The sequence below is a fragment of the Rhamphochromis sp. 'chilingali' genome, assembly GCF_963969265.1.
Source record: "Rhamphochromis sp. 'chilingali' genome assembly, chromosome: 18".
Taxonomy (NCBI): domain Eukaryota; kingdom Metazoa; phylum Chordata; class Actinopteri; order Cichliformes; family Cichlidae; genus Rhamphochromis; species Rhamphochromis sp. 'chilingali'.
Genome location: NC_137945.1, coordinates 17,995,863 through 18,017,991, shown reverse-complemented (window position 1 = coordinate 18,017,991; position 22,129 = coordinate 17,995,863). Strand labels below are relative to the sequence as shown.

At 41.3% G+C, this 22,129-nt stretch overlaps 1 protein-coding gene across 7 annotated transcripts in view; it reads left to right on the top strand.

The window, feature by feature from the left end:
- Positions 1-22,129, top strand: part of ncoa2 (nuclear receptor coactivator 2) — a 63,907-nt gene that overhangs the window by 4,023 nt on the left and 37,755 nt on the right. For 6 of the 7 annotated variants that reach the window (XM_080864976.1, XM_080864980.1, XM_080864979.1 and 3 more), the window contains exon 2: positions 13,572-13,654. The exons of the other annotated variant lie outside the window; for it this stretch is intronic. The gene's annotated coding sequence lies outside the window, so the exon portion shown is untranslated. The remainder of the gene's footprint in view (positions 1-13,571; positions 13,655-22,129) is intronic. 7 annotated transcript variants of the gene reach the window in all.

Sequence of the window (22,129 nt, the reverse complement as noted above, 5' to 3'; positions counted from 1 at the left end):
TTATTGGTACATTAACGTTTATCTTAGCAAATCTGTATATTTTAGACTTGTAACCAAAGTTCTATTCAAATAACAGTTAGTTTTAGTAAAATAAACAGTGACTGACGACTCGTGTCTAGGATTCGAAACCCAGTTGCAGTCGATGACTTATTGAGTTATTAATATGATCTGTTGACAGTAATCACTTGTATATGTTTTGGTAAGATTGTTAAGAGGTAGTTGTAAGCTGCTTTCTAGTTCGAGTTTACAGTTTTTAATTGTAGTTGGTTTCTTTAGTCTTCTTGGAGAGTTAACTGATGGTCACTGGGGTTGTTGGTTGCCTAAAAAAGGAATTTCAAAAGGAAAATTATGCAGAACTTGGATCTCCCTCCAGGGAAAGCCTTGCTGGAGAAATCAGCCTTGTCATATGGCAGACCTTCCCAAAGTGTGGGGCCCGCCCCTAGGGGGGCGCAGAGCCATTGCAGGGGGGCGCGGTATGAAGGGGGGGGCTTGGACACTGCTAGCACGGGGTTCCCACACAAACGTAAAGCAGGAGATGAAGCATCGCTGAATATGTTTCCAAACCAACCTCATTCTAAGCCACAGACTAGAAAATATGGTGAAGCATATCTGCCCTTTGATTTCACCGGCACAAGTGCCGAGGTAGGTCTCCCCTGCATAATTGGCTTTCCCTTCGTCGGGAGTAGCGCTGGGCTCTTCAAATCACGGACAAACAGTATCCCACATTCTTGATTTTTAGTTCACAAACACTTCTCATAATGACTAACTACTCCTGACATTTTGGAGATGTTAGCTCTTTATACAGTAAAAGTACAGCGGGATACATATAATATCAGGCTGATCCTGCCACAATTTGTTCCCCCGGTTCAAATCCCGGACAAACAGTATCCCACAGCTGTTTATGTGTTTAAACCCATTTTGCACAGAGAGACATTTTTGGAAAAATGTATTGACAGCAATGTTGAATATTATTACACAGGAAAAAAACAACTACACGTAAAATAATCACACCATGATGCCTCTGCCTTTCTAAATGGAGGGACAGTAACTGTGTGTGTATGTAAGCGTGTAAAAACTGAAGATAGTCAGATTAACAGTATTTCGTCTCTATCTGCCATTCTGCAATTCATCTCATGTAAACAATAACGTGGCGCACAGCGTGACGTGAAAAAAGGCACATACCTTTGACGTTGCATGACGAACTCTGTATTCCTCGTCCACACCTAAACGCAAAAAAGGAGTTTTAAAAAAAAAAAATGCAGTTTTCGGTGATTCGAAACGCCGTTTACGTGTGGACGAAACAGCTGCCTTTTCAAAAATACCCGTGTAGGTGCGGACGTAGCGTAACAGAGTTAGTAGTTTATTTTATTACTACCTGTAATTTATTGCAGATTACTTGTATTTGCTTAATTGTTTACTAAATGTTTGAGGTGTGAAATAAACCGCAATGGAGCAAAATAGGGGTGTGTGTGGTTGGAGGATGTGTTTGTGCGTGTGCGAACATTATTCTTGTAAAACAAAGGGGGACCTAGCAAAAAAAGTTTGAGAACCACTGTCATATGGTACCTCTGTGACCCATGAGCAATCTGGTGAACAATGATAATGCTGGGTTAATTTTAACACACAAGTATTTAAACAATGACATCAGAAGCCTTTTTAACCATGTCACATTTTAGCGGTGAACAAAACTACTCCTCTTGTTACTACACACAGTTGCTAACATTGTTAAGCTGACTCATTTGAACCAGGCTGGAAGATGACATCCATGTGTCTGCTGCTTAGCACAGTCCGCTCTGACCATCACCACAGACCTCTGACTTACTTGAGGGCTTTAATGTTTTAAAGACAACAGCTAACACTCACAGTTGTGCAGCTTCATATTTATGAGAATGTTGAAATGTATCGCTGGTCTGTTTTCAAGTGTGCACATTTAATTCAGTGTGTTTCTTTGCTTTTAACAGAGTTTACAGTGACCACTGGGGAATTATTACCTTAAAGTGGCTCTTGTTTGTAGGTAGGTTAGATGTACCAGATTTACCTATGCTGTGTTATCTATCCATCACATGCTGTGAGTGTTTTCTTGACATGGTGCACCCCTCCCCTTGGTATCTATATGCCTTGTCTTGCTGGGCATCTCACCCTGCTGTCTCTGCGTTTGTGTTGTCATGGAAACAGCAATGTGACAGGTCCTGGGTGGGCGTGAGGGATGAGCTGTGGGGTAATGGCCAGGTTTTTACAGCAGAGGGAGAGAAGAGGGTGTAACGGCAGAGGAGAGGTATCTGAAGCAAGGCCGAGATGATTGGTGAAAAAGCTGTGAGGGCTTTGACGCCAAGAGGAGACGTGTGTGTGGGGGGGGAGAATTTATCCCCTCTGTGCTTCAAGACTGTTTTCATTGTGTTATTAAATGAACTCAAATCAATCATCTCATCTATTTGCGATGTGGAGTGGAAAGAGAAACCACATTGGATATGGTTTCTCTTTTTAGTTAAACTGCTTGTGGGCTTTCTAGAAAGTTCTGAAGATGCTTTCTCATCATATATTGTCAGATAAGTTGATATACAGGATTGGAACTGATCTATTGGACAATTATGTTAATTTTTTTTAATGCATATGTCCTTGTACTATGTCACGCGTCAGTACAATTTGGCTAGAAGGCTAGCTACATAGCGTTGAAAGAGCTAACAACAAAGGGTCTCCAGTATGGAGGCATTAAAGGTTGTTTTGTTTGTTTGTTTTTTAACTAGAGCTGGGCGATATGAGATTTTTTCATATCACGATGTTTTTTTCATTTCAGGCGATAACGATATCTATCACGATATGAGCCAAATAACTATATTTGTAAGATTTAAATGTGCCGTTGCTCACAAGTAAAATGTGAAATAATCAGCAGCTTGTTTTTATTTAAATATTTATTTCCCATAATAAGTTCAACAGGGTAGATGTACTTAAGGAACATGAGACTTTTTCAGATAAATAAAGGCAAATATTGCAAACTACACAAAAGGCAGCCGTTAAAGCGTTTAAGTTTCAAAATAGAACAAACAAAACAGACTAAATTGTCAATTCCACTTAGAAACAAAATATTAATTCTAAAAATAAATCTTAGTTTGTTTTACAGAAGAACAGACAAAACTGACTAACTTTTGTCAATATCAAATAAACTGAGAACTAAAAGGAAATTCTCAATCTCTCCTTGTTGTATAGCTTAGCTTTTAAAACAGTTTTAACAGTTACTTTAGTCTGACAAAAGCCGAATGACGAATTAGCGCTTCCAGTCAGAGACTGAGGCTACGTACACGGGTACATGGGTATTTTTGAAAACGGAGGTTTTCGTTTTAAAAAATAATCCCGTCCACACATAAAGGCAGAAATGAAGGAAAACGCTGCTATGAACATGCCAAAGCAGCAGGTGGCGCTAGATTCCTAACCGTGCAGAAATGTTGGCCAATCAGAAGTCTAGAAGCCTCGGTGGGAAAAAGTAAACAAAGCTGCGGCATAGAAGCAGAACCGAGTCGTATGTGTGGACGGACAGTAACTGTGTGTATATGTAAGCATTTAAACACTGCAGAGAGTAGAATTAACAGTATTGTAGAAATTCATTTCACCGAAACAATAACGTGGCGCACAGTGTGACGCATGCACCGGTTTATTGTATTTCCAGACTTGCTTTCGGCACAATTTACAGTGCACGCTACTCTGTTTTTTGTCAGACTTGAAATAGCCGAAATACCTTCACACTACGGAACTTCTATGGCTCTTCCGTTCGACAATCTCTCCGGCATTGGAACCATCATCTGTTTTCTCTTCGGTCACGCTCGGTTGATTTTTCTAGTCGGCACACTCATTTCCTCCATTACCCGCTGGCTGCTTCCCAAACAAACACACGTGCGGCTTGGCACTTGTGCTGTACGTAACAAGTCACGCGGACGTGACGCTGCGGCTGTGATTGGTTCGGCTCTGCGCTACTTAATTTGGATTGGCTGACCTTTTTTTTTTTTTTTTTTTTTTTTTTTGAGGACAAGAGCGGCGAAGTCTATCGCGATAGCTTAATTTCTCTATCGAGTAAAAGTTATATCGCGATACATATCGTTATTGTTCTATCGCCCAGCTCTATTTTTAACCAAGAAATCTTTAGGCCAGCTTCAATGATTAGATTGGGACTGTATTATTCCGTAAACAGAGCAAAGGTAGCTGTGCTGATATCAGGACTCTAGAAGTTTAATTCTGAGGTTAGAGTTATAACTTGTGCCTTAAGCGTGCTCAGTATTTGGCATTCAAGGACACCAGTCTGTGCTAAATAATGAGTATGTCAGTTTAATGTAATATTTCAGAACATTTAAGCTCAGTAAGTAAATGTTATTAATCTTGCATTTAATCATAATAAGGGCGGGCTATTTCTCTGTGGCATTTAGCTTATGAAACACCTGCACTGTTAAGGGTGTACTCCTGGCTTAAGATGGGCCTTTGATGTAATTGTGATACATCAACTTGCAGTCTGTGTAGCCTTATTTGGACATCAGTGCATTTTCCTTTTATGACCTTTAGTGAAACTATTTAAACAGATGAAATCTCATTTAGCAGATCTGTTTAAAAAAAAATACTACAAATGCTGGTGATTTTCCTCTTCTGGGGGTGCTTCTGTGCAGGAGAAACCCTGTGAGATGTTTGAGAATGTTTTGACATTAAGGTTTTAAAAACATCAACACACAAAGATTGACTCATGCCCTACTCCCATGGAGACTCCACCAGGCCTCTCGGGATGGTGATGCTCACAGACAATCCAATGATTTCAACATTCTGCGCTCCTCCACTTATGTAGGTCAGCCACAGCAAAGTGCATATTGATCTCTTAAGCTAAATGATATTGTGATATCTACTGCTTATTGAGAAGAAGGTGCCCTTAGCCTGTTTGGCTTTACCAGAGGAGACAGCAGAGGTCACATGTCTGTGTGGCTGTTCTTCTGCTGCTGTTTGCCCTTTTGTTTGTTAACCTGGTATGGCTCAGCTGTACAATACTGTAGATCTAACAATGCGTAAGGTGCTCATTATTATTTTAGAGGAGCTCCTTCCACAGTCATCGCTAGTGTAATGGAAAGATTACTTAAATAAAACTAAATGTCTAAATAAATAGACATTCATGGAGAGCTTTATGATAAAGGGAGCTTGGCGTTTTCTAATTTGATGCATGACAGGATGTAGTGAGTTGTAGATAAGGGTCTTTGAGTATGCTGTCTTAATTTGTGTGAGTGGGTGAATTGCCTTTTTCCTCTGCCACAATGTGTTTGTGGCTCTGGGTGCTAGCATGTGGTTGGCATCTTTCCCACTGCCCAGGATGGAATCCTTGGCACTGAAGGAGGGAGAGAAAACTTGGATTGAGCAAGCTGCCTGCTGGAGTTGGGTGGGTGGTCCAAAAATATGCAGTGTGAATTGGTCTTGAGAAAGCCATGCATTCACTCTTGTTCTAGGACAGAGGTAAACGCCGCACTTCCACCGCCATCACAGGCCGAGCTAGGGTGGCAGGGAATGATGTGCAGAGCAGCAGCATTTCTCACCCGCTTGTCATAAAGCCAGAGGAATGCGGGGATTGAGTTTCAGGCTTTTCACTTCTGTGCACATTGTGAGAGTCAAACTCTGACCAGTGCGGTTTCTCCTAACCCTCCCATCTCTCTCATCTCTCTGTTGACCTCTTTCTGCTGACTCAGCAGCGTTTCGTCAGTGACCTATAATGTGGTTTTGCGTGCTTTGTCTTTACTGCTTTCCGTGGGCATGGGAATCTCCTTAGCCAACCTGTGTTTTCAATCTGGACTAGAGTTTAGGTATAAAGCAGAAGTACTGTAACCAAATAACAACAGCACTTCAGCTGTTGGGCTTTTATATAATTGAGGAAATAATTAACAAGAATTTGCTGAACTAATCTGCTTCGATTATGATAAGTGTAAAGTAAAAATTGAAAGATTTATTTTTTGTTGTTGTTGAATGTAGAAGAGAGCTTGTGATGAGACCAAACAGCAGATGGGTTTGAGCATAGTCAAAAAATTTGTCTGACTGCTCAAATTATTTCAGCTCTCAATCTAAATCTACTACATGCGGAAGGAGAGAGTAGTAAAAATAAAGCAACACGTATGTTGAGTTTTTCCTCTGTGATGTTTCACTTATGAGTGTTTTTTTGTTTTTGTTTTTTTTTTTTTTACACAAAACCATCTTTTTTTTCTAGATGTTAAGTTTAACAGGCTCACATCATGCAAATACTGACAGCGAGGCTGACAGCCTTAGAGATGTAAACTTAAGTCTTTGTTCAGAGTACTGAAAGTATGCATGCATACCACCATGCAAAAGTGTGGCTCTGACATTTGATTTTGGTAAACAGTGGAGTTTTACCACCTAAGATACAGACGAGAACAATTTTAGGCTAAAGAGATGCAACTTGCTTGTAGGATAAATGCCTGGTTTGGGTTAGCTGTTTGGTAACCTTAACCCATCCAATTCCTACGTCAAAAAACCAAGGTGCAGTTAAAGCCCACACACATCCTTAAAGGCCAGCTCTTATAGTGGCCTTAAGCTGGAACCTGGTTTTGTTTTTGAGAATTTTATAACATTTAAGTGCCTGTTTTTCACAAAAATCTCTAGTCCGGATTTAAGCAAAAAAAAAAAAAGTAATTGAAATTCACATGTGCAAGCATTCAAATGCTTAATAACTTAATAAAATGTTTTCTTTCCTGTCAGAACTGTCAGATATTTGTCGCTCGTGTTTGTATGTGAGTGTGCATGTGTTTGTTTGCATGTTAACGTGCTACCATTCATGCCTGAACTCTAGAGATTTGTGGTTTTGGCACCTGAAGATGTGGGCTGTCAAAACAAAACTCCCTCCCATCTCATCTGGCAGTGGAGTTCAAAACAAAGGCCCTCGCTGGAGAGGAGATTACACAGGAGAGGCTGAGCACTGATGCTACGCCGTGGAAGCCAACTGACAGTATCTTAATTTAACAACTCTTCTAGTGGGGAGAGCTTTCTTTGGTATTAAAAGCAGTGCTGACAGGAAATAATTTCGTATCCTCATAAACTGAATATTTAAATAATATATCACTAATGTTTGGAAAGTTGCCTGGCACTTCAACTTATTTTTTTCTCATTCCATTTTTTTAAATCAAAAATGTACTTACTTTTTCTTTGGTTATTTAAGAAATTAACCAACAGAGACACAAAAGACAAGAAATGCCTCCAACAGTTTCACTCATGGCAGTCCATAAAGTCTTTCCTCAGAGATAAAAAGGCAATTATAGTAAACAAAATTCTAAAAGAAATAAAAATCAATTAAAGAAGAACTACATAACCCATGACAAACAGCTACTCTTGCTGTTCTCGGCTTGATTTAAACTATCCTAAACATTTGGAGTCTACAATAATTTCCAAATGCTTTTATCTGTTAGTTTGTTATTCTTTCAGGTACAAGCTGGGCAACATTTATCTAGTGCACAATAGCCATGTGCACTAAAGGTATAAAACCATTATGCACTAGATAAATGCGCACTAATAAGGACTGAAAGGTATTGTTGGGTCTAGTTAAAATTCTTTTGAAGTCACAGAAAAAAACATTTTGGAATGAGGCCAAACGCAGTAAAACGCTACGTAGACATCGTCGACAAGACCTGCTGAAGTTCAAACTGGGCATCAGGATGGAGGAGGAGGGTGTTTTAAGTGACTTTGAACGTGGCATGGTTGCTGTTGCCAGATGGGCTGCTCTGAGTATTTCAGAAACTGCTGATCTACTGGTATTTTCCCCACACAACCATCTCTAGGGTTTACAACGAATGGTCTAAAAAGAGAAAAAATCCAGTGAGTGGCAGTTCTCTGGGTTAAAATGCTGCTTTGATGCCAGAGGTCAGTGGTGAATGGTCAGACTGCTTCAAGCTGATAGCAAGGCAGCAGTAACTCAACAACCACTGGTTACATGCAACCAAGATTTGCAGAAGAGCACCTCTGAACACACAAGTTGAACTGCAGGGGCAGAAAATCGCACCTACTAAAACTTCTAAGCTATTTTCATTTATAATCTTTTCAATTTAGATTTAATTTGTGCTTCAGTTCTTCAGAAAACATGACACCAGAGTTTAAGTGATCCAGATCTTCAGTCTTTTCAAGCCGTTTAGAGCCTAACATCCAATGTGTGCCCAATAAGGAATATGTAACCCCCCAGCAATCACAAGGCAAGTTTAAGGAACTTAAGCCCTGGCTTTTCTATTTGTCCATCTCTAAGCATCTCTATGTTTTGAAAAGTATGAATTACTGTTGTGTTAGATGATTGTGTGTGGGGGTTTTTTTTCTTTCTTTTTTTTTTTTGGCAAATTATGAAACCAGGAAGTGAAACTGTTGAGATCAAGAATCTTTTGTGTGGGTTTTTCCCCGCCACCTGGACACTAAGTTAGTGCATGACATTTACACAAGTTTGAGGATAACCATGCTTGCATTTGAAACCAGGACCTTCTTGCTGTGAGGCAGTGGTGCTACCAACTCAGCTACTACTGACTGCTTCCTGTTAGTAATTTCCACTGAGATAGTCAGTGTGTGCTTTGCCAAGTGTAGGTCAAATAGGTTAGGGTCTACTTGACCTGGCATATACAAGTGTTTCAGTGGGATACAGTGTAAATGGAAGGAATGGTGAGAGAGGAAGAGAAGGGTGCTTTGCGTAGGTCTTTAGTCTGTCTTGTCCAATTACATGTTCCACTATCAGAGCAGCAGCAGTTGTCTTAATCAGGTAATGCTGAGGTTTAAAGTCATCCCCCTAAACATGCTTCACAGATGATTACCGGGCTCATGCTTACAGTGTAGCGTGAAGCAGAAGACAGCATTTGGAACCGTTTCCCTATCCTTGCTACTGTCATAGAACTAAAAACTGAAGCACGTTTATTTAAGCCTTTTGCAGATTCATCAGTCTTTGTGTGTGTTTGCAGTGACTGTTAGCCTGTCACATTGTCTCAGTCTTTGGCTGAGAAAGTGACATAGTTGTGTCAGCTGATCTGCCCTCCCCCCCCTCCCCTCCCCCCCCCGCTAACATGGAGCCTTATCCTGATTCTGCTTCCACTGTACAGCTTCAGGCGCCATGGGAACTAATTCCTTACAAACTGTGACAACCAATAAAAGATGGCAGACCCACCCCCACGCACACACACACACAGATATGCAGTCGATATATAGAGAAGTCACAAGACAAGTTCCAGATCATCCTAAAATTTGATACAATTGGCCACAGATTATTCTTTCTGTTCACACCCTTTCTCAACCTCGTGTTCCCGTGGCTCTTTTAGCTACACACACACATGTATCCATGTGCTTCCTCTTGTCACTGTGACTCACCTTTCACATCACACGTTATTAATGTCATTACGGTCGTTATACATTTGCGTTTACTCCCAGTGAGGTCACAGTTGAAGGTGCTAGCTGTTGCTATTTGAGCAACATATGTAAGTGCACCAAACACCGGGCTTCATCTGCATCAGTCTTTTGAATTATTAATGAGCGTATCTCTGTATATGCTGATCTCACTGATCACTGGATTAAAAATCACTGAATTTTTAGTCAAATAGTTTAGATAGCAGGCTCTTTCCTTCTCTCCCCTTTTGTGCTTGCTGCTTGTATTCTTTGTAGCAGTAAATGAAAATCTGTACAAGTTGTTCAGAATGATTATCATCATCCTACGATGACACATTTATTTCCTGATAAGAATGGTATCCAATGGTGACAATGTCCCACTTCATAAGATATGAGGGGGGACTCGGTGTTTAAATAAGTATGTGAATGCTCTTTGCGTTTGCGTTTGTGGTCACTAGATCTCAACCCAACACCTCAGGCTGATTCTGTTTAGCTAGCACTCGCCATCAGCATCATCATCATCATCACAACTATTCAAGATCGTAGGAAATCTCAGTTTGGCAAAATGCTGTACACCTTGCAGTTTCTCCTTTGCCTTTCTTTTTACCACAGCGTCTTGACCATATCTTGACATCACAATGGCTTAAAGGACTTAACGGCCAGGTATTTCCATGAGGATAGGCATCAACCTTTTTTGTTTATTTTTATTTTTTAATTAAATTGATGGCCATTAGTGCCCTATTCAGAAGGCACATAGCTATAGCTCCATTGGTGCTTAACCCTTGTGTGACCTGGCTCTTATGGTCATGAACTATCTACCCTTTGTCCAATGAAAACCTGATTGGCTGGCTTTGTAGCATTGTTTAGCCCAGCCTCAATGACAAAGTCTTTGACTCAAAATGAACAGTAAGCAGTAAGGGATTGCAACTACTAAGTTTTGGCTTTAGATAACGGCATCAACCAGAGCAAAAATGTTACCAATCAAAATTGCTTTGGTGTGGGGTACCCAGTTTTGGCTTTAGAAATTTCTGCCCTCTGAGTATAATGGAACTTGATGGCACTTGCCTTGTGGTACTCAATGTGCCAAAAAAATACATTTGTCACTTAACAGCAATGTCTTTCCAGGAATCATGACCCGGTTCCTACAAACTAAGGCTATGAACTAAGGCTTGTCTGAGGTCTGATATATCTCTGAGTACAATAGTTTTCAAACTGTGCAATGTTCAATAGTCTGTCTTGCTGTTAAGGTTCAACAATACAATATTATCATGATACTGCTGAAAAAAAGCAACATGGACACTAAAACCTGTTATAAATGTTACCGTAAGACAGAGTCAGACTGCTGTCAGTCTGCGATTAAATGGGATCAAGTTGGCAATTACATGCAATCTGTTTCTGATAGTACAGAAACTAACTGTGACAAGTTGTCGATAATCATATATCTGTTGCTGTGTGCATAGACAGCAGATTATTTACGGATGAGAAGTAAAAAAGAGCCGCCAGGTGCTAAAAAAATAAACCTTAGACTCAAACGTTAGAATAGGCTTTTCCCCGCAGCACGCCATGTAATAAATACTCAAAAAGAAAACGGCGGCCGTTACAACTTATGTCTAAAAATGTATAGTTTCATGCATCGGTTAAAACACTCGACTCCAGGTACACGATGCGCAGCTGGAAACACTTCCCGCAAGTCGAGCTGCCCGAGATTACAGAAAATGTTACATTTTTGTGATTTATATTGTTGTCGGGACGATAGAATTGTTATATCGGGATATGAGATTTTGTTCATATCGCACAGCCCTAAGTGGGCACCAAAAATCAAGGAACACACTAACAATAACAATATCTATTTATTTTATTCCTGTACTCTTAATTTTTCTGCCGTAATGATTTCCCAACCCCAGGACTAATAAAGGGAATTTTATCTCGTCTTATCTTATCTTGTCAATTAGCACCGCACTTATCTACATGGATAATGAGCACTACAAGCCAAATGTAAAGTACACCATAACTGGCTCCTTAGAAATGCTGATTAGGTCTTGAATAGCATATCTGAAGAGCCTGTGGCAGAGTATGCATCACAGCAGAGCAAACTAATGTCAGGATATAACACAGCGGTAACATGCTGCCTCTCTAGTAAGCCCCTCTTCCAGTGTGGTCGACTCCCAACTTCACTAACTAAAAATGTAGTGGGTGATTGTAGTCCCTGATTTAGTGAGATCCACATAGCAGCATCAGCTCTCCATCTGATGTGTCATATCAGAGAGTGGAGTGCAAGTCTCACGCACACATTTGATTCCACCTTATAGCTGTGTAAACCTGGAAGTAAACGCTATTGATAAAATAGTAGTTCATAGTTCCCTCATAGTTTGTAGCTTCTCTTTCATTCAGCTGGGATTTTTGCTGCGTATAATGAAACTGTCTTTTATCAGTTAACTGTTTAATTGGCTGAAGTCTGTTTAAGGGGAACCTGAACTTCTGACCTCATGATCTTTGACCTCTTTCTAAATGCCAACAGATGGTTGGACTGAGGCCATACAGAGCGCAGTGACAGGTTTTGAGGTTTGTGTGACCAGCACTGTTAGTGAGTCTGCAACTTTGTGACTTCTAGTACTGAGGTTTTGTGGCCTTTTTAGTAGCAAGCGTCTTTTGTGTGTCTGTGTCTTACTGGATAAATGTTAGTACATAACTCAGTTAATGTTGCGGCTTAAGCACAGTGGTAGCTTGGCTTGACAGTGTTGTGTGTGTGTGCGTGTGTGTGTGTGTGTGTGTGTGTGTGTGTGTGTGTGTGTGTGTGTGTGTGTTTGGTTTTTTGTTGTTGTTGTTTTTGCAATCACAACATGAAGGTTCCATGGATCTAAAGGGACGCCGCCTTTTTCTTAGGGGCAGCTCTGCTCAGTTTTAATTACATAATTTGTATGCTTGTGTCTTGCATATTTCTGCTATGACTCTTGATCCTAGTCTGCGATGACACCGGTAATGTCACCACCGGGTTCCCTGTGTCACAGGAACTATTGATATTGTTAGATGAGATTGGAGAGATGCTACCTGCCAGTTAAAGTGATGTAATGGGAAGGATGCTTCAGCATTACTCGTAACCCTCCCTTTTCCCCCCTGTGGTGCATCATAGCAATAACTCCTCATGATCCAAACAACAGATCCGTGAGATCCATTTTATTTTTGATTATAGCTTCTGACATGTATTGATCCAGTTGAGCATGTACAGAATATTAATGTTAAAGCAACTCTATAGTGTTTTCGTACTCAGCCCACAGATTAAGGGTTTTTTGTGAGTTCGCATGTGATCGCATTAGTGAAAATTCCTCCAGAGGATGAAAACTAAGAGCCACTAGAAAGAGGAAATGAAAGGTGGAGCTGATAAATACAGTAATACTGACATTTTTCTTTAAATGAAATTGACTGTAGCAGTTTTTCCAGACATGTGAGCTAATTCGTGCAGATTGACAGTAATTGTTAATTTATTTTTGTCTTTAAAGTATTTGGTAACCCTTCCCTGACTCCTCTTAGATGCCAGGTATTGAAGTGTGTCGTGTGCAGCAGTTGAGAATGCCAAATATCACCTTTCCACATGGCTTCTAGCCGTGCAGTTGTGTAGCGTTCACGAGAGGAATCAGTTTACTCTTATGTCAGCACATGACATCACGTGAGTGAATTCCTTCGGCTGACTCACTTGGCACCTTCATGCAGAAGGACGACTGCGTGAGGCTACTGAAGCCTTTCATTTACTCCCCACCCCCCACCCCCCAGTGTAGCCAAATAACTTGGCAGAGTCCTTTTTAAAGTTACCATTGCATTTTATAATTACCCAAGTGGGAATATCATTTAAAATTGAAACCTTTTTTTCTGGATCTAATTAATTGTATGCCATGATTAAAAAGGTGCTCACTGTCTTCCACGATGTAATAGGCTTCACAATCCCCAAGGATATTATAAGACTGCAGACGACTAACTTGCAGTTTCACACTAACTTAATGTAAACTGTTAATGCTACAGTTGCAAGAAAATAAGGCCAGGCTTTCTGCTTCGTGATATGTCTTCACTTTACAACATGCAGATGTTGCATTATTGACTTAGAACATGTTCTAATATACCACAGTTACAGATTTAATTTATTTTTGTCCTGAGTTGTGCTGATTCACACTGTGGACTGTGGACCCCAATTCTGCTGTTATTTCTTTCATCAGGGAGAAGTGGATGATGCATAAAGGTTTCCTAGCATTAACGTCTTGCAGCAATGGCCTGAGGGACTCTCTGGACTGAAGCCAAGGTGAGAAGCAAAGCCAAAGCCAATTCTTGTTTAACGCAACTCTGCTGTGCAACATGGCAAATAAGCACTCCTCTCCAAACACAGAGAGACCAGATGTACTGATGATGCAAGGCTCAAACCTTCTTTTTTTTTCTTCAATCCTTAATAAGTTATTGGGGGGGGAGTTTAGATTTGTCTTCAAGCTTGTCTGAAAACAATCTTGCATGTCTTCTTCAGCACCTTGTTCATGTGTTCTATTATCTCCAGCTTCTTAGATCAGTTTTGTAGTTTTAAGAGAGGAGCAGCTACACAGTGAAGATTTTCGTTACAGGTTAGAGCTCCCTTTGGAGGGATCAGTCTGCCTGATGCAGATATTACTGGGAGATCGAGGCCTTCTTAACCGTCTCTCCTGATCTACCACAGCTCTTGCCTGACCCCTTTCTTTGTGTTTAACCCTTTAAGACCTAGCATAGAACCAAGTCCGCCAGAGCTTACTTTATATTTTTACATGCTGTAGTGCCATTTTTTGGGAGCATTTCAAGTTGCTATACATCAATACAACCATTATAGCCCAATTTTAATTATATGTATGCATTAAGTCCATAGTAACTACATAAATTGCAAAAAAGTGCAATAAACTATAAAAAAATTGAAAATCGTTTTTGTTTTTTGTTTTTTTACATATACTTCTACTTGGAGAAATTTAATGGGTTTATCCCTCAAAACTTTAAATACAAAAAAGTTGCAAAAAATAGTTTACAACAACAGGAAATTTATTTTGAGTGTCTTCATAGTTTTATTTTTGAGATACACCAATTATTAAATACTGCAGAAAAAACAAACCTATGATGCAAATTTGCAAAAAAACAGCATGTGCATCAAAATAAACTATTTAAAGCAGTGCAATTTGAGTTCTAAGCATCCCAGAAACTATTCAGAAAAGCATAAAGTCAAACATAACTTTTAAAAACATCAGTATGGGCTTTTAAGGCCTACAAGTAAAAAAAACGACATTTTCCGTGAAAATGACGTCACTTCCAGTTTCGGGCAGGTCATGTCGGACATGCGATCGTTCGCGCTGACGTCTATTTCAATGTAGGAAGTTTTACGAACAGCTGATCGGATCGGCAAAGCGTGTTTCTGGAATATTATGTTTTTGTTCCTGCAAGCACTTTTTATGCAATTTTTGCAAAGCTATATGTGGAAGGAAACCGTGACCTAGGACAAGCTGATGGCATAAGATGTAAGTACAACTCCTCCGGTTTCATATGCAAAAAAAACTATTGCGCTAGCTTACATGGTTCCGGTTCTATGTGGGATTTAAAAATAGTTCTGCAAAACGGAGCGTGCCCGCTCCGACCGGCTTTAAAGGCTTAACAGTGTCCAGATTCAGCTGTTCTTGCAAGTGAGAGACCTTTTCAACCATTTTGTGTGTGAGGGGAGAGAATGTTGATGTTGATGAGGTCCGCCCCGAGTTCCTGAAGGCTCTGGACGTTGTAGGGCTGTCCTGGTTGACACGCCTCTGCAATGTTGCGTGGAGATCAGGGGCAGTACCTGTGGACTGGCAGACCGGGGTGGTGGTCCCCATCTTTAAGAAGTGGGACCGGAGGGTGTGTTCCAACTACAGGGGGATCACACTCCTCAGCCTCCCTGGGAAAGTCTATGCCAGGGTGCTGGAAAGGAGAGTTCGTCCATTAGTCCAACCTCGGATACAGGAGGAACAATGCGGTTTTCGTCCTGGTCGCGGAACACTGGACCAGCTCTTTATCCTCTCCAGGATACTTGAGGGTGCATGGGAGTTTGCCCAACCAGTCTACATGTGTTTTGTGGACTTGGAGAAGGCATTCGCCTGTGTCCCTCGGGGTGTCCTGTGGGAGGTGTTGCGGGAATATGGAGTGTCTGGCCCATTGCTACGGGCCATTCGATCCCTATACAACCGTTGCAAGAGCTTGGTTCGCATTGCCGGCAATAAGTCGGACTCGTTCCCGGTGGGTGATGGGCTCCGCCAGGGCTGCCCTTTGTCTCCGGTTCTGTTCATAATTTTTATGGACAGAATTTCTAGGCGCAGCCAAGTGGCGGAGGGCTTTCGCTTTGGTGGCCTCAGAATCTCATCTCTGATTTTTGCAGATGATGTGGTTCTGTTGGCTTCATCGGGTGAGGGCCTCCAGCTCGCACTGGAACGGTTCGCAGCCGAGTGTGAAGCAGCGGGAATGAGGATCAGCACCTCCAAATCTGAGGCCATGATTCTCAGCCGGAAAAGGGTGGAGTGCCCACTCCGGGTCGGGGATGAGTTCCTGCCCCAAGTGGAGGAGTTCAAGTATCTCGGGGTCTTGTTCGCGAGTGATGGGAGAAGGGAGCCGGAGATCGACAGACGGATTGGGGCTGCAGCTGCAGTAATGCGGACGCTGCACCGGTCCGTCGTGGTGAAGAGGGAGCTGAGTGTAAAAGCGAAGCTCTCAATTTACCGGTCGGTCTACGTCCCTACCCTCACCTATGGCCACGAGCTGTGGGTAGTGACCGAAAGAACGAGATCGCGGATACAAGTGGCAGAAATGAGCTTCCTCCAAAGGGTGGCTGGCCTCTCCCTTAGAGATGGGGTGAGAAGTTCGGCCATCCGGGAGGGGCTCAGAGTAGAGCAGCTGCTGCTCCACATCGAAAGGAGCCAGCTGAGGTGGTTCGGGCATCTGACAAGGATGCCCCCTGGGCGCCTCCTGGGTGAGGTGTTCCAGGCATGTCCCACCGGGAGGAGGCCCCGGGGCAGACCCAGGACACGCTGGAGAGATTATATCTCTCGGCTGGCCTGGGAACGCCTTGGTATTCCCCCGGATAAGCTGGAGGAGGTGGCTGGGGAGAGGGAGGTCTGGGCCTCTTTGCTTAGGCTGCTGCCCCCGCGACCCGGCCCCGGATAAAGCGGATGAAGATGGATGGATGGATGGATGGATGGGAAAGAATGTTTTACTCTTGGAACCAGTACTACTACTACTAAGTTTCTGTTATTTTAAAGGTTACATTTCAGTTGGGGCCTGGGATTATTGTATTGCTCACTGTTCTTACACCATTTTCTGAGGGGATTCATCATCATAATAGTTTGCATAAGATGGCATGGTTTTGGTTGCTGTTGCTAAAACTGGATTTTCTTCTTCATGTTCTGAGTTTTGTTGTATTTTTGATGCAGCCTGCACTTGTTTAACGTAGCTACACTCTAAGTGTGTCTGTGTGGCTTGAATGCGCTGCCACGTGCTGATCCACAGTGGCACAGTGAATATTTTAAAAAAAAGAAAAAAAAAAAGATGGTATGCAGTTCTCAGCACCGCACAGTAGGGCTGGGCCATATTATACCGTTTACGGTAATACCGGTATAATGTTAGGCAACGATAGGAAAATGAAATATCGCGATAGAATATGAGTAAAACGCGCATGCGCAGTGCCTTTGTTTTCATACGCACATGGCCGATTGTTGAGTGAAACAGATGAACCAGAATTGGTTTGTAAAAAATGGTGCAACTTCAGTGATGTGGAACTGGTTTGGTGTTTGTCCGTCAGATACACAACAAAGCACATTTTTTGCAGAACATGCAAGCGGCTGTCCTTATTGTCGTATTTGTCGGACTAAGATGCTCTTAAATCTGGGAGTAATCTGGGTCCTAAACTCCGTATTCTTCAGGTCAAACAACACTGCAGCATCACTTAGAGTTAAAAACTGTCTAAATTCTTTCATCTTTAATAAAACGATCAGCATTGCTGCTTTACCAGGTGTAACTATGAAGTTTAATTTCCAGGCATCCATGAAAACAAAATTTATTACATTTAACGGAGTTAGAAGTTAGCAGGAAGCTAGCGGAAGTTAGCTCGCTAGTTTCGCTAGTTACCTAAGCATGATATTGCATGTTCTGACTGAGAGATTTCTGAAAAAATTCAAACGTACAGCTCTGCTATCACTTCCAACATAAATGAAGACAGGAAACTAAACAGCAGTGACGTTTGTAGGGTTACTGAAGTTGGGCTAGCTGCTATATAATGATGTGCTACGTGATCGCTAGCGACACAGCTATGTTAGCATAACATAAACAGTGAAGCTGGAGGATGAACACTAACACTTTTCCACTTATAAAAGTTAACGTTAAGGTTCCTCATGGTTAGAGACAAATGCAATCGCATGGCAGGATGCTGTAAACGGACCAAACTTCAGTCAGGAGAACAACTGAGATAATCAATCCACAATATGAGGTCAGTCATTAATATACTGCAACAACATGGGAATAGAGCAGCTGCCAGAGAATTCAACATTAATGAATCAATGGTACAGAAGTGGAGGAAGCAAGAAGAATGAGTTTAATAAAGTTTGATTTATCTGACTGCTTTGTTTCGCTTAATGTGCCTTATAATCCAGTGCACCTTATGGTCCGAAAAATACGTACTGCACACTGCAGTTTAATGTTGCAAAGCACCTCTTTTTAACTTCAGTGGATATTATACATGGTTATGCTCAGGATATTTCAGCCCATTTCTACTGGAAATCCCTTTTGGTTAAACTTTCAGCAAGGAATTTGCATTTGCACTGTTACATTTTTATAAAGCTTTAATGTACATAAAAACCAGCTTCTTGTTTAAGTGAAAATAAATGGAAGGTTGTCTTTTTGCACTAGTAATGTTGTGGAGTTGTATTTTGTCTCGCATCAATTATATCGTCGGTTATATCGTTATCGCAAATTTTCAAATATATATCGTGATAAATATTTTTGGCCATATCGCCCTGCTCTACCGCACAGTACAGTTGCAAAATAAAGTTTGAGCTGTTGGAGTGCTCTGTTTTGTTCTCATCTACATCCAAGTCATAGTTTTAGACACACAATCAGACTAAACTATTAACATGAAACTCTAACTTTAGTAACTCCTTTCCTGCAGATACTTATTGCACAATTATTAGGAGGAATTTTAGACTGTTCCTGTTCCTTTTATACTTGAGTATTTGAGTGTTTTGTTTTGGGGTTGTTGTTTTTTTTGTTTGTTTGTGTGTTTTTTTTATTTTTATTGAATAGACCTTTCTGTCTTGCCAAAGCATCTTAGTTCAGTTAAGGTCAGTACTCTTCAATTCGGCCTTTCAAAAACCTGAATTTTATCCTTTTTAAACTTGTTCCACTCCTATGACAATGATGACTACATGACTTGTAGACATTCTTGGTGTCTTTTTTACTTCATGAATGCCAAAGTAATTAGAAATGCTTTTCTAACCTTTCTTAAATTTTATGCCACTTCCTCTGAGATCATTTGAAAATTCTGAGCGGTTGGTGGGAATTGTGCCTCAATCTTAAGACATGACATAAAAAATGGCTTAATCTAGAGGGAGGGGAACCTTCTGCAAGTCACACTTTCAGTAGCATCTCCTTGATTGGAACACCTGACTCTAGGGGGATTCATTAAAACAGAGATTTACGCACTTTCAGTACTTTCATCAGTGCATTTCTACAGTTGTGGTTTAGATGAAGATCAGGCTACATTTTATTGACCTTTGTAGAAACCGTGGTAATTCCTTTAGTACTGCCATATACAGCTGCAAGTAAATAATCAAGCAACTGATACTTCAAAGATCAGCTCATAGTTTCCCTACTTCCAGCTTCTTCCGTAATCGGATTTGTGCAGTGATATCTGAATCTCCTTTCTGGCATTGCTGTCAGCCACAGATGAATTGTTGACTGGATTGTTGTGGGGAGTCGCTTACTTATACCAGTTAATCAATTTCACCATCCCTCGATAGCTGACACTTCACTTCACCTATCTGACCAATCTTGTGTGTTTCTCGGACAGCCAGAAGCCAGCACTCTGTGCTTATTATACCGACAGACCTCTGCTTCGCATCCTGCGACATCCTGAAGTGACTGCCAGCGTTAAAAGATTGATGAGCGTGATCAGCTTTCAGTAAATGGGGACCGGGCTCTTGGTTGCACTCGGGCACTTTAGAGCCATTACCTTGCAGTGATTCTAGAGCGGACAAATGCTTGAGTGGGACTTGGTAGCAGGCAAATATCCTACCTCTCTGTTGATTTAATCAGCAGTGGTCTGTTTGTGTGTTTGTGTCTAACTTTTTGGACACATGTAATTTGAATAAAGAATTTACTTTGTTTACTGGCTAACCCTCATAACAATGGTTGTTTAAATGTCATGGTAAGCGTATAGGTGGGTAAGTGATTATGTTTTTGAGGAGAGAACTGAAAGTTAACCTTTGTTGCAGATTTGAACCACTCATTTGAACCACTAAACACAAGCCATTACACTCTGCAAACCTTCTCTTAAATGGGGAAAAAACAAAACAAAAGCCAAGACAAAACAAAACGTGCTGTGTTGCTGTCCCCTCTGTTCATTTACTGACTCTGAATTATTGTAATCACAGTTCACCATTGATTCCTCTACATGGAATATATCTACAGGGAAATACCCATCACTCAAGCGCCATTGTCATATTGCTCCAAAACACTAAATCCATCACCACATACATCCCTCCATCTCTTTTTGCCTCTTTCTCAGCCCAAGCCTAATATCACAACATCTGGTTTAAGGTAATAGCAGCTGTCAGCAGTTCACTGCAGACCCCACCCCACTGGGTATTTTGCTGATATTTATATTGTTTTTAAGACAAACGCATTTGTCTTTAATACCATCTTACATGATCCCGTCATGTTTCTTTGTGTTTTGGCACTCTCTGCACATCTTTTCACCCATCGCAAATATCGAGAGCATAAAATGAGAAGCCACGAGTCCTCTGTGCCCCTCCCCTTTCACTATTTCCCCTTCAGTTTGTGGGAAATAAATGGACCATGTTGCAGCGCTCCAGAAGCAGTCTTTATTGGTGCACTCTTGCTCTCCGTTTCTCTCTCAGGGGGCCTGTTGAACCAAGGAGCCAACTGAGGAGAGATTACACACCAGCGAGACAATGTTCAGTGCCCCACAGAGGCTTTGCACTTTCTGGAAGGGCTCTCATTATTATAGTGCAGGAGACTTCAAACGATTCCCCAGTAGCTTTTGATGCAGTTTGATGCATAGTCATGCCCAGCTCTCTGAGCTCCAGAATCACTGGGTGTGTCTCTATAATCAAAGCCCTGCTAACCCACATGATTACAGGAATGGCACACTGGCACATACCCTCTCCTCTTGGCAATCAGACACAGTCTCCCCCCCCCCCCCCCCCCCCCCCCCCCCGCCCCCGCGTTGCATCCCTTTCCCCCATCATTATAGTATGACTAGAATGGGTGATTCAGTGTTTTTTAAAGGCCCCCTTTGGTGGCACACATTAAGCCTGGTTCACCTTTTGTGGGTATATGAGCTGTATACTGTTAAGAGTATTACAAACCCATTTAAGGTAGCAGAAACCGTTGCATTGTTAACGGTTTGGAAATACAGCTAAAAACATCAGGGTAGGGCTGGGCGATATGGCCCAAAATTCATATCTGGATATTCTTTAGTTGGATGGCGATATACGATATATATCGCGATTATTATATTTTTTTTTTTTAAAGCCATAAAGTAAGAGCAAAAAGAGTTCTTAGTCATGCTGTGTCCCAGATCTCACACGGGCACTTTTATTATCATAGAGCGTAGATGTACATAAAAAAATTACTCAAATAAATTATCAGCATTTATTAAACAATAATGCTCCATAAATAAAATAAAACAATGTTGGTTTTGTGCATAACAAAAAGCTCGCAATTGTGCAGTCAAAATGTAAACTAAAAGACGCTGAGCATAATAACAAAGACAGATTTTGCAGCTGCTCTGTTCCCAAGTTCTACTGAGTGACTGACACCCTGACAGCAGTTATGGCGTTAACGTCATTTTAACGAGATTAACGCTGACAGCACTAAAATCGTAATCTCCAAATGTTTTCTTTTTACCGACCAGCTCCTCTTTGATAGCTGCCGTGTCCATCTTGTCGTTGCCTGCAGGTGAAGCGATGGGGGAGGGGAAGTTGTGTTCAGTGAAGGAGAAAGGCGAGGCAGAGTAACATTATATAAACGATATTGTCACATAAAAATATATTGATATATTTATGTCTGTGAAGGTTCTCAGTCATCCAGGTCATCGTAGTCTAAGGAGCTTGGAAAGAAAAGCGTCTGGACTTCTTTGAGTTGCTTGAAGACGTTTCACCTCTCATCCGAGAAGCTTCTTCAGTTCTAAGGTCAAATGGTGGGGAGTCCCAGATTTAAACCCAGTGGGAGTATCCCCCCCCAAATCTTTGGGGGGGAACTCCCAAGTGAAACGTCTTCAAGCAACTCAAATAAGTCCAGACGCTTTTCTTTCCAAGCTCCTTAGACATTGATATATTTAAAAACGCAATATATCGCCCAGCCCTACTTCAGGGTGTTGTAAATGTTTATAAAGTCCTATCTGAATTAAAATGCTCTTTCCCAGCCTCTCTGTGTGCATGAATGAAAGTTCAATTATTAAAATTGCTCAAAAGATTTCTCACATATTACCCCATAAAGGTGGAGATACTGCACATTA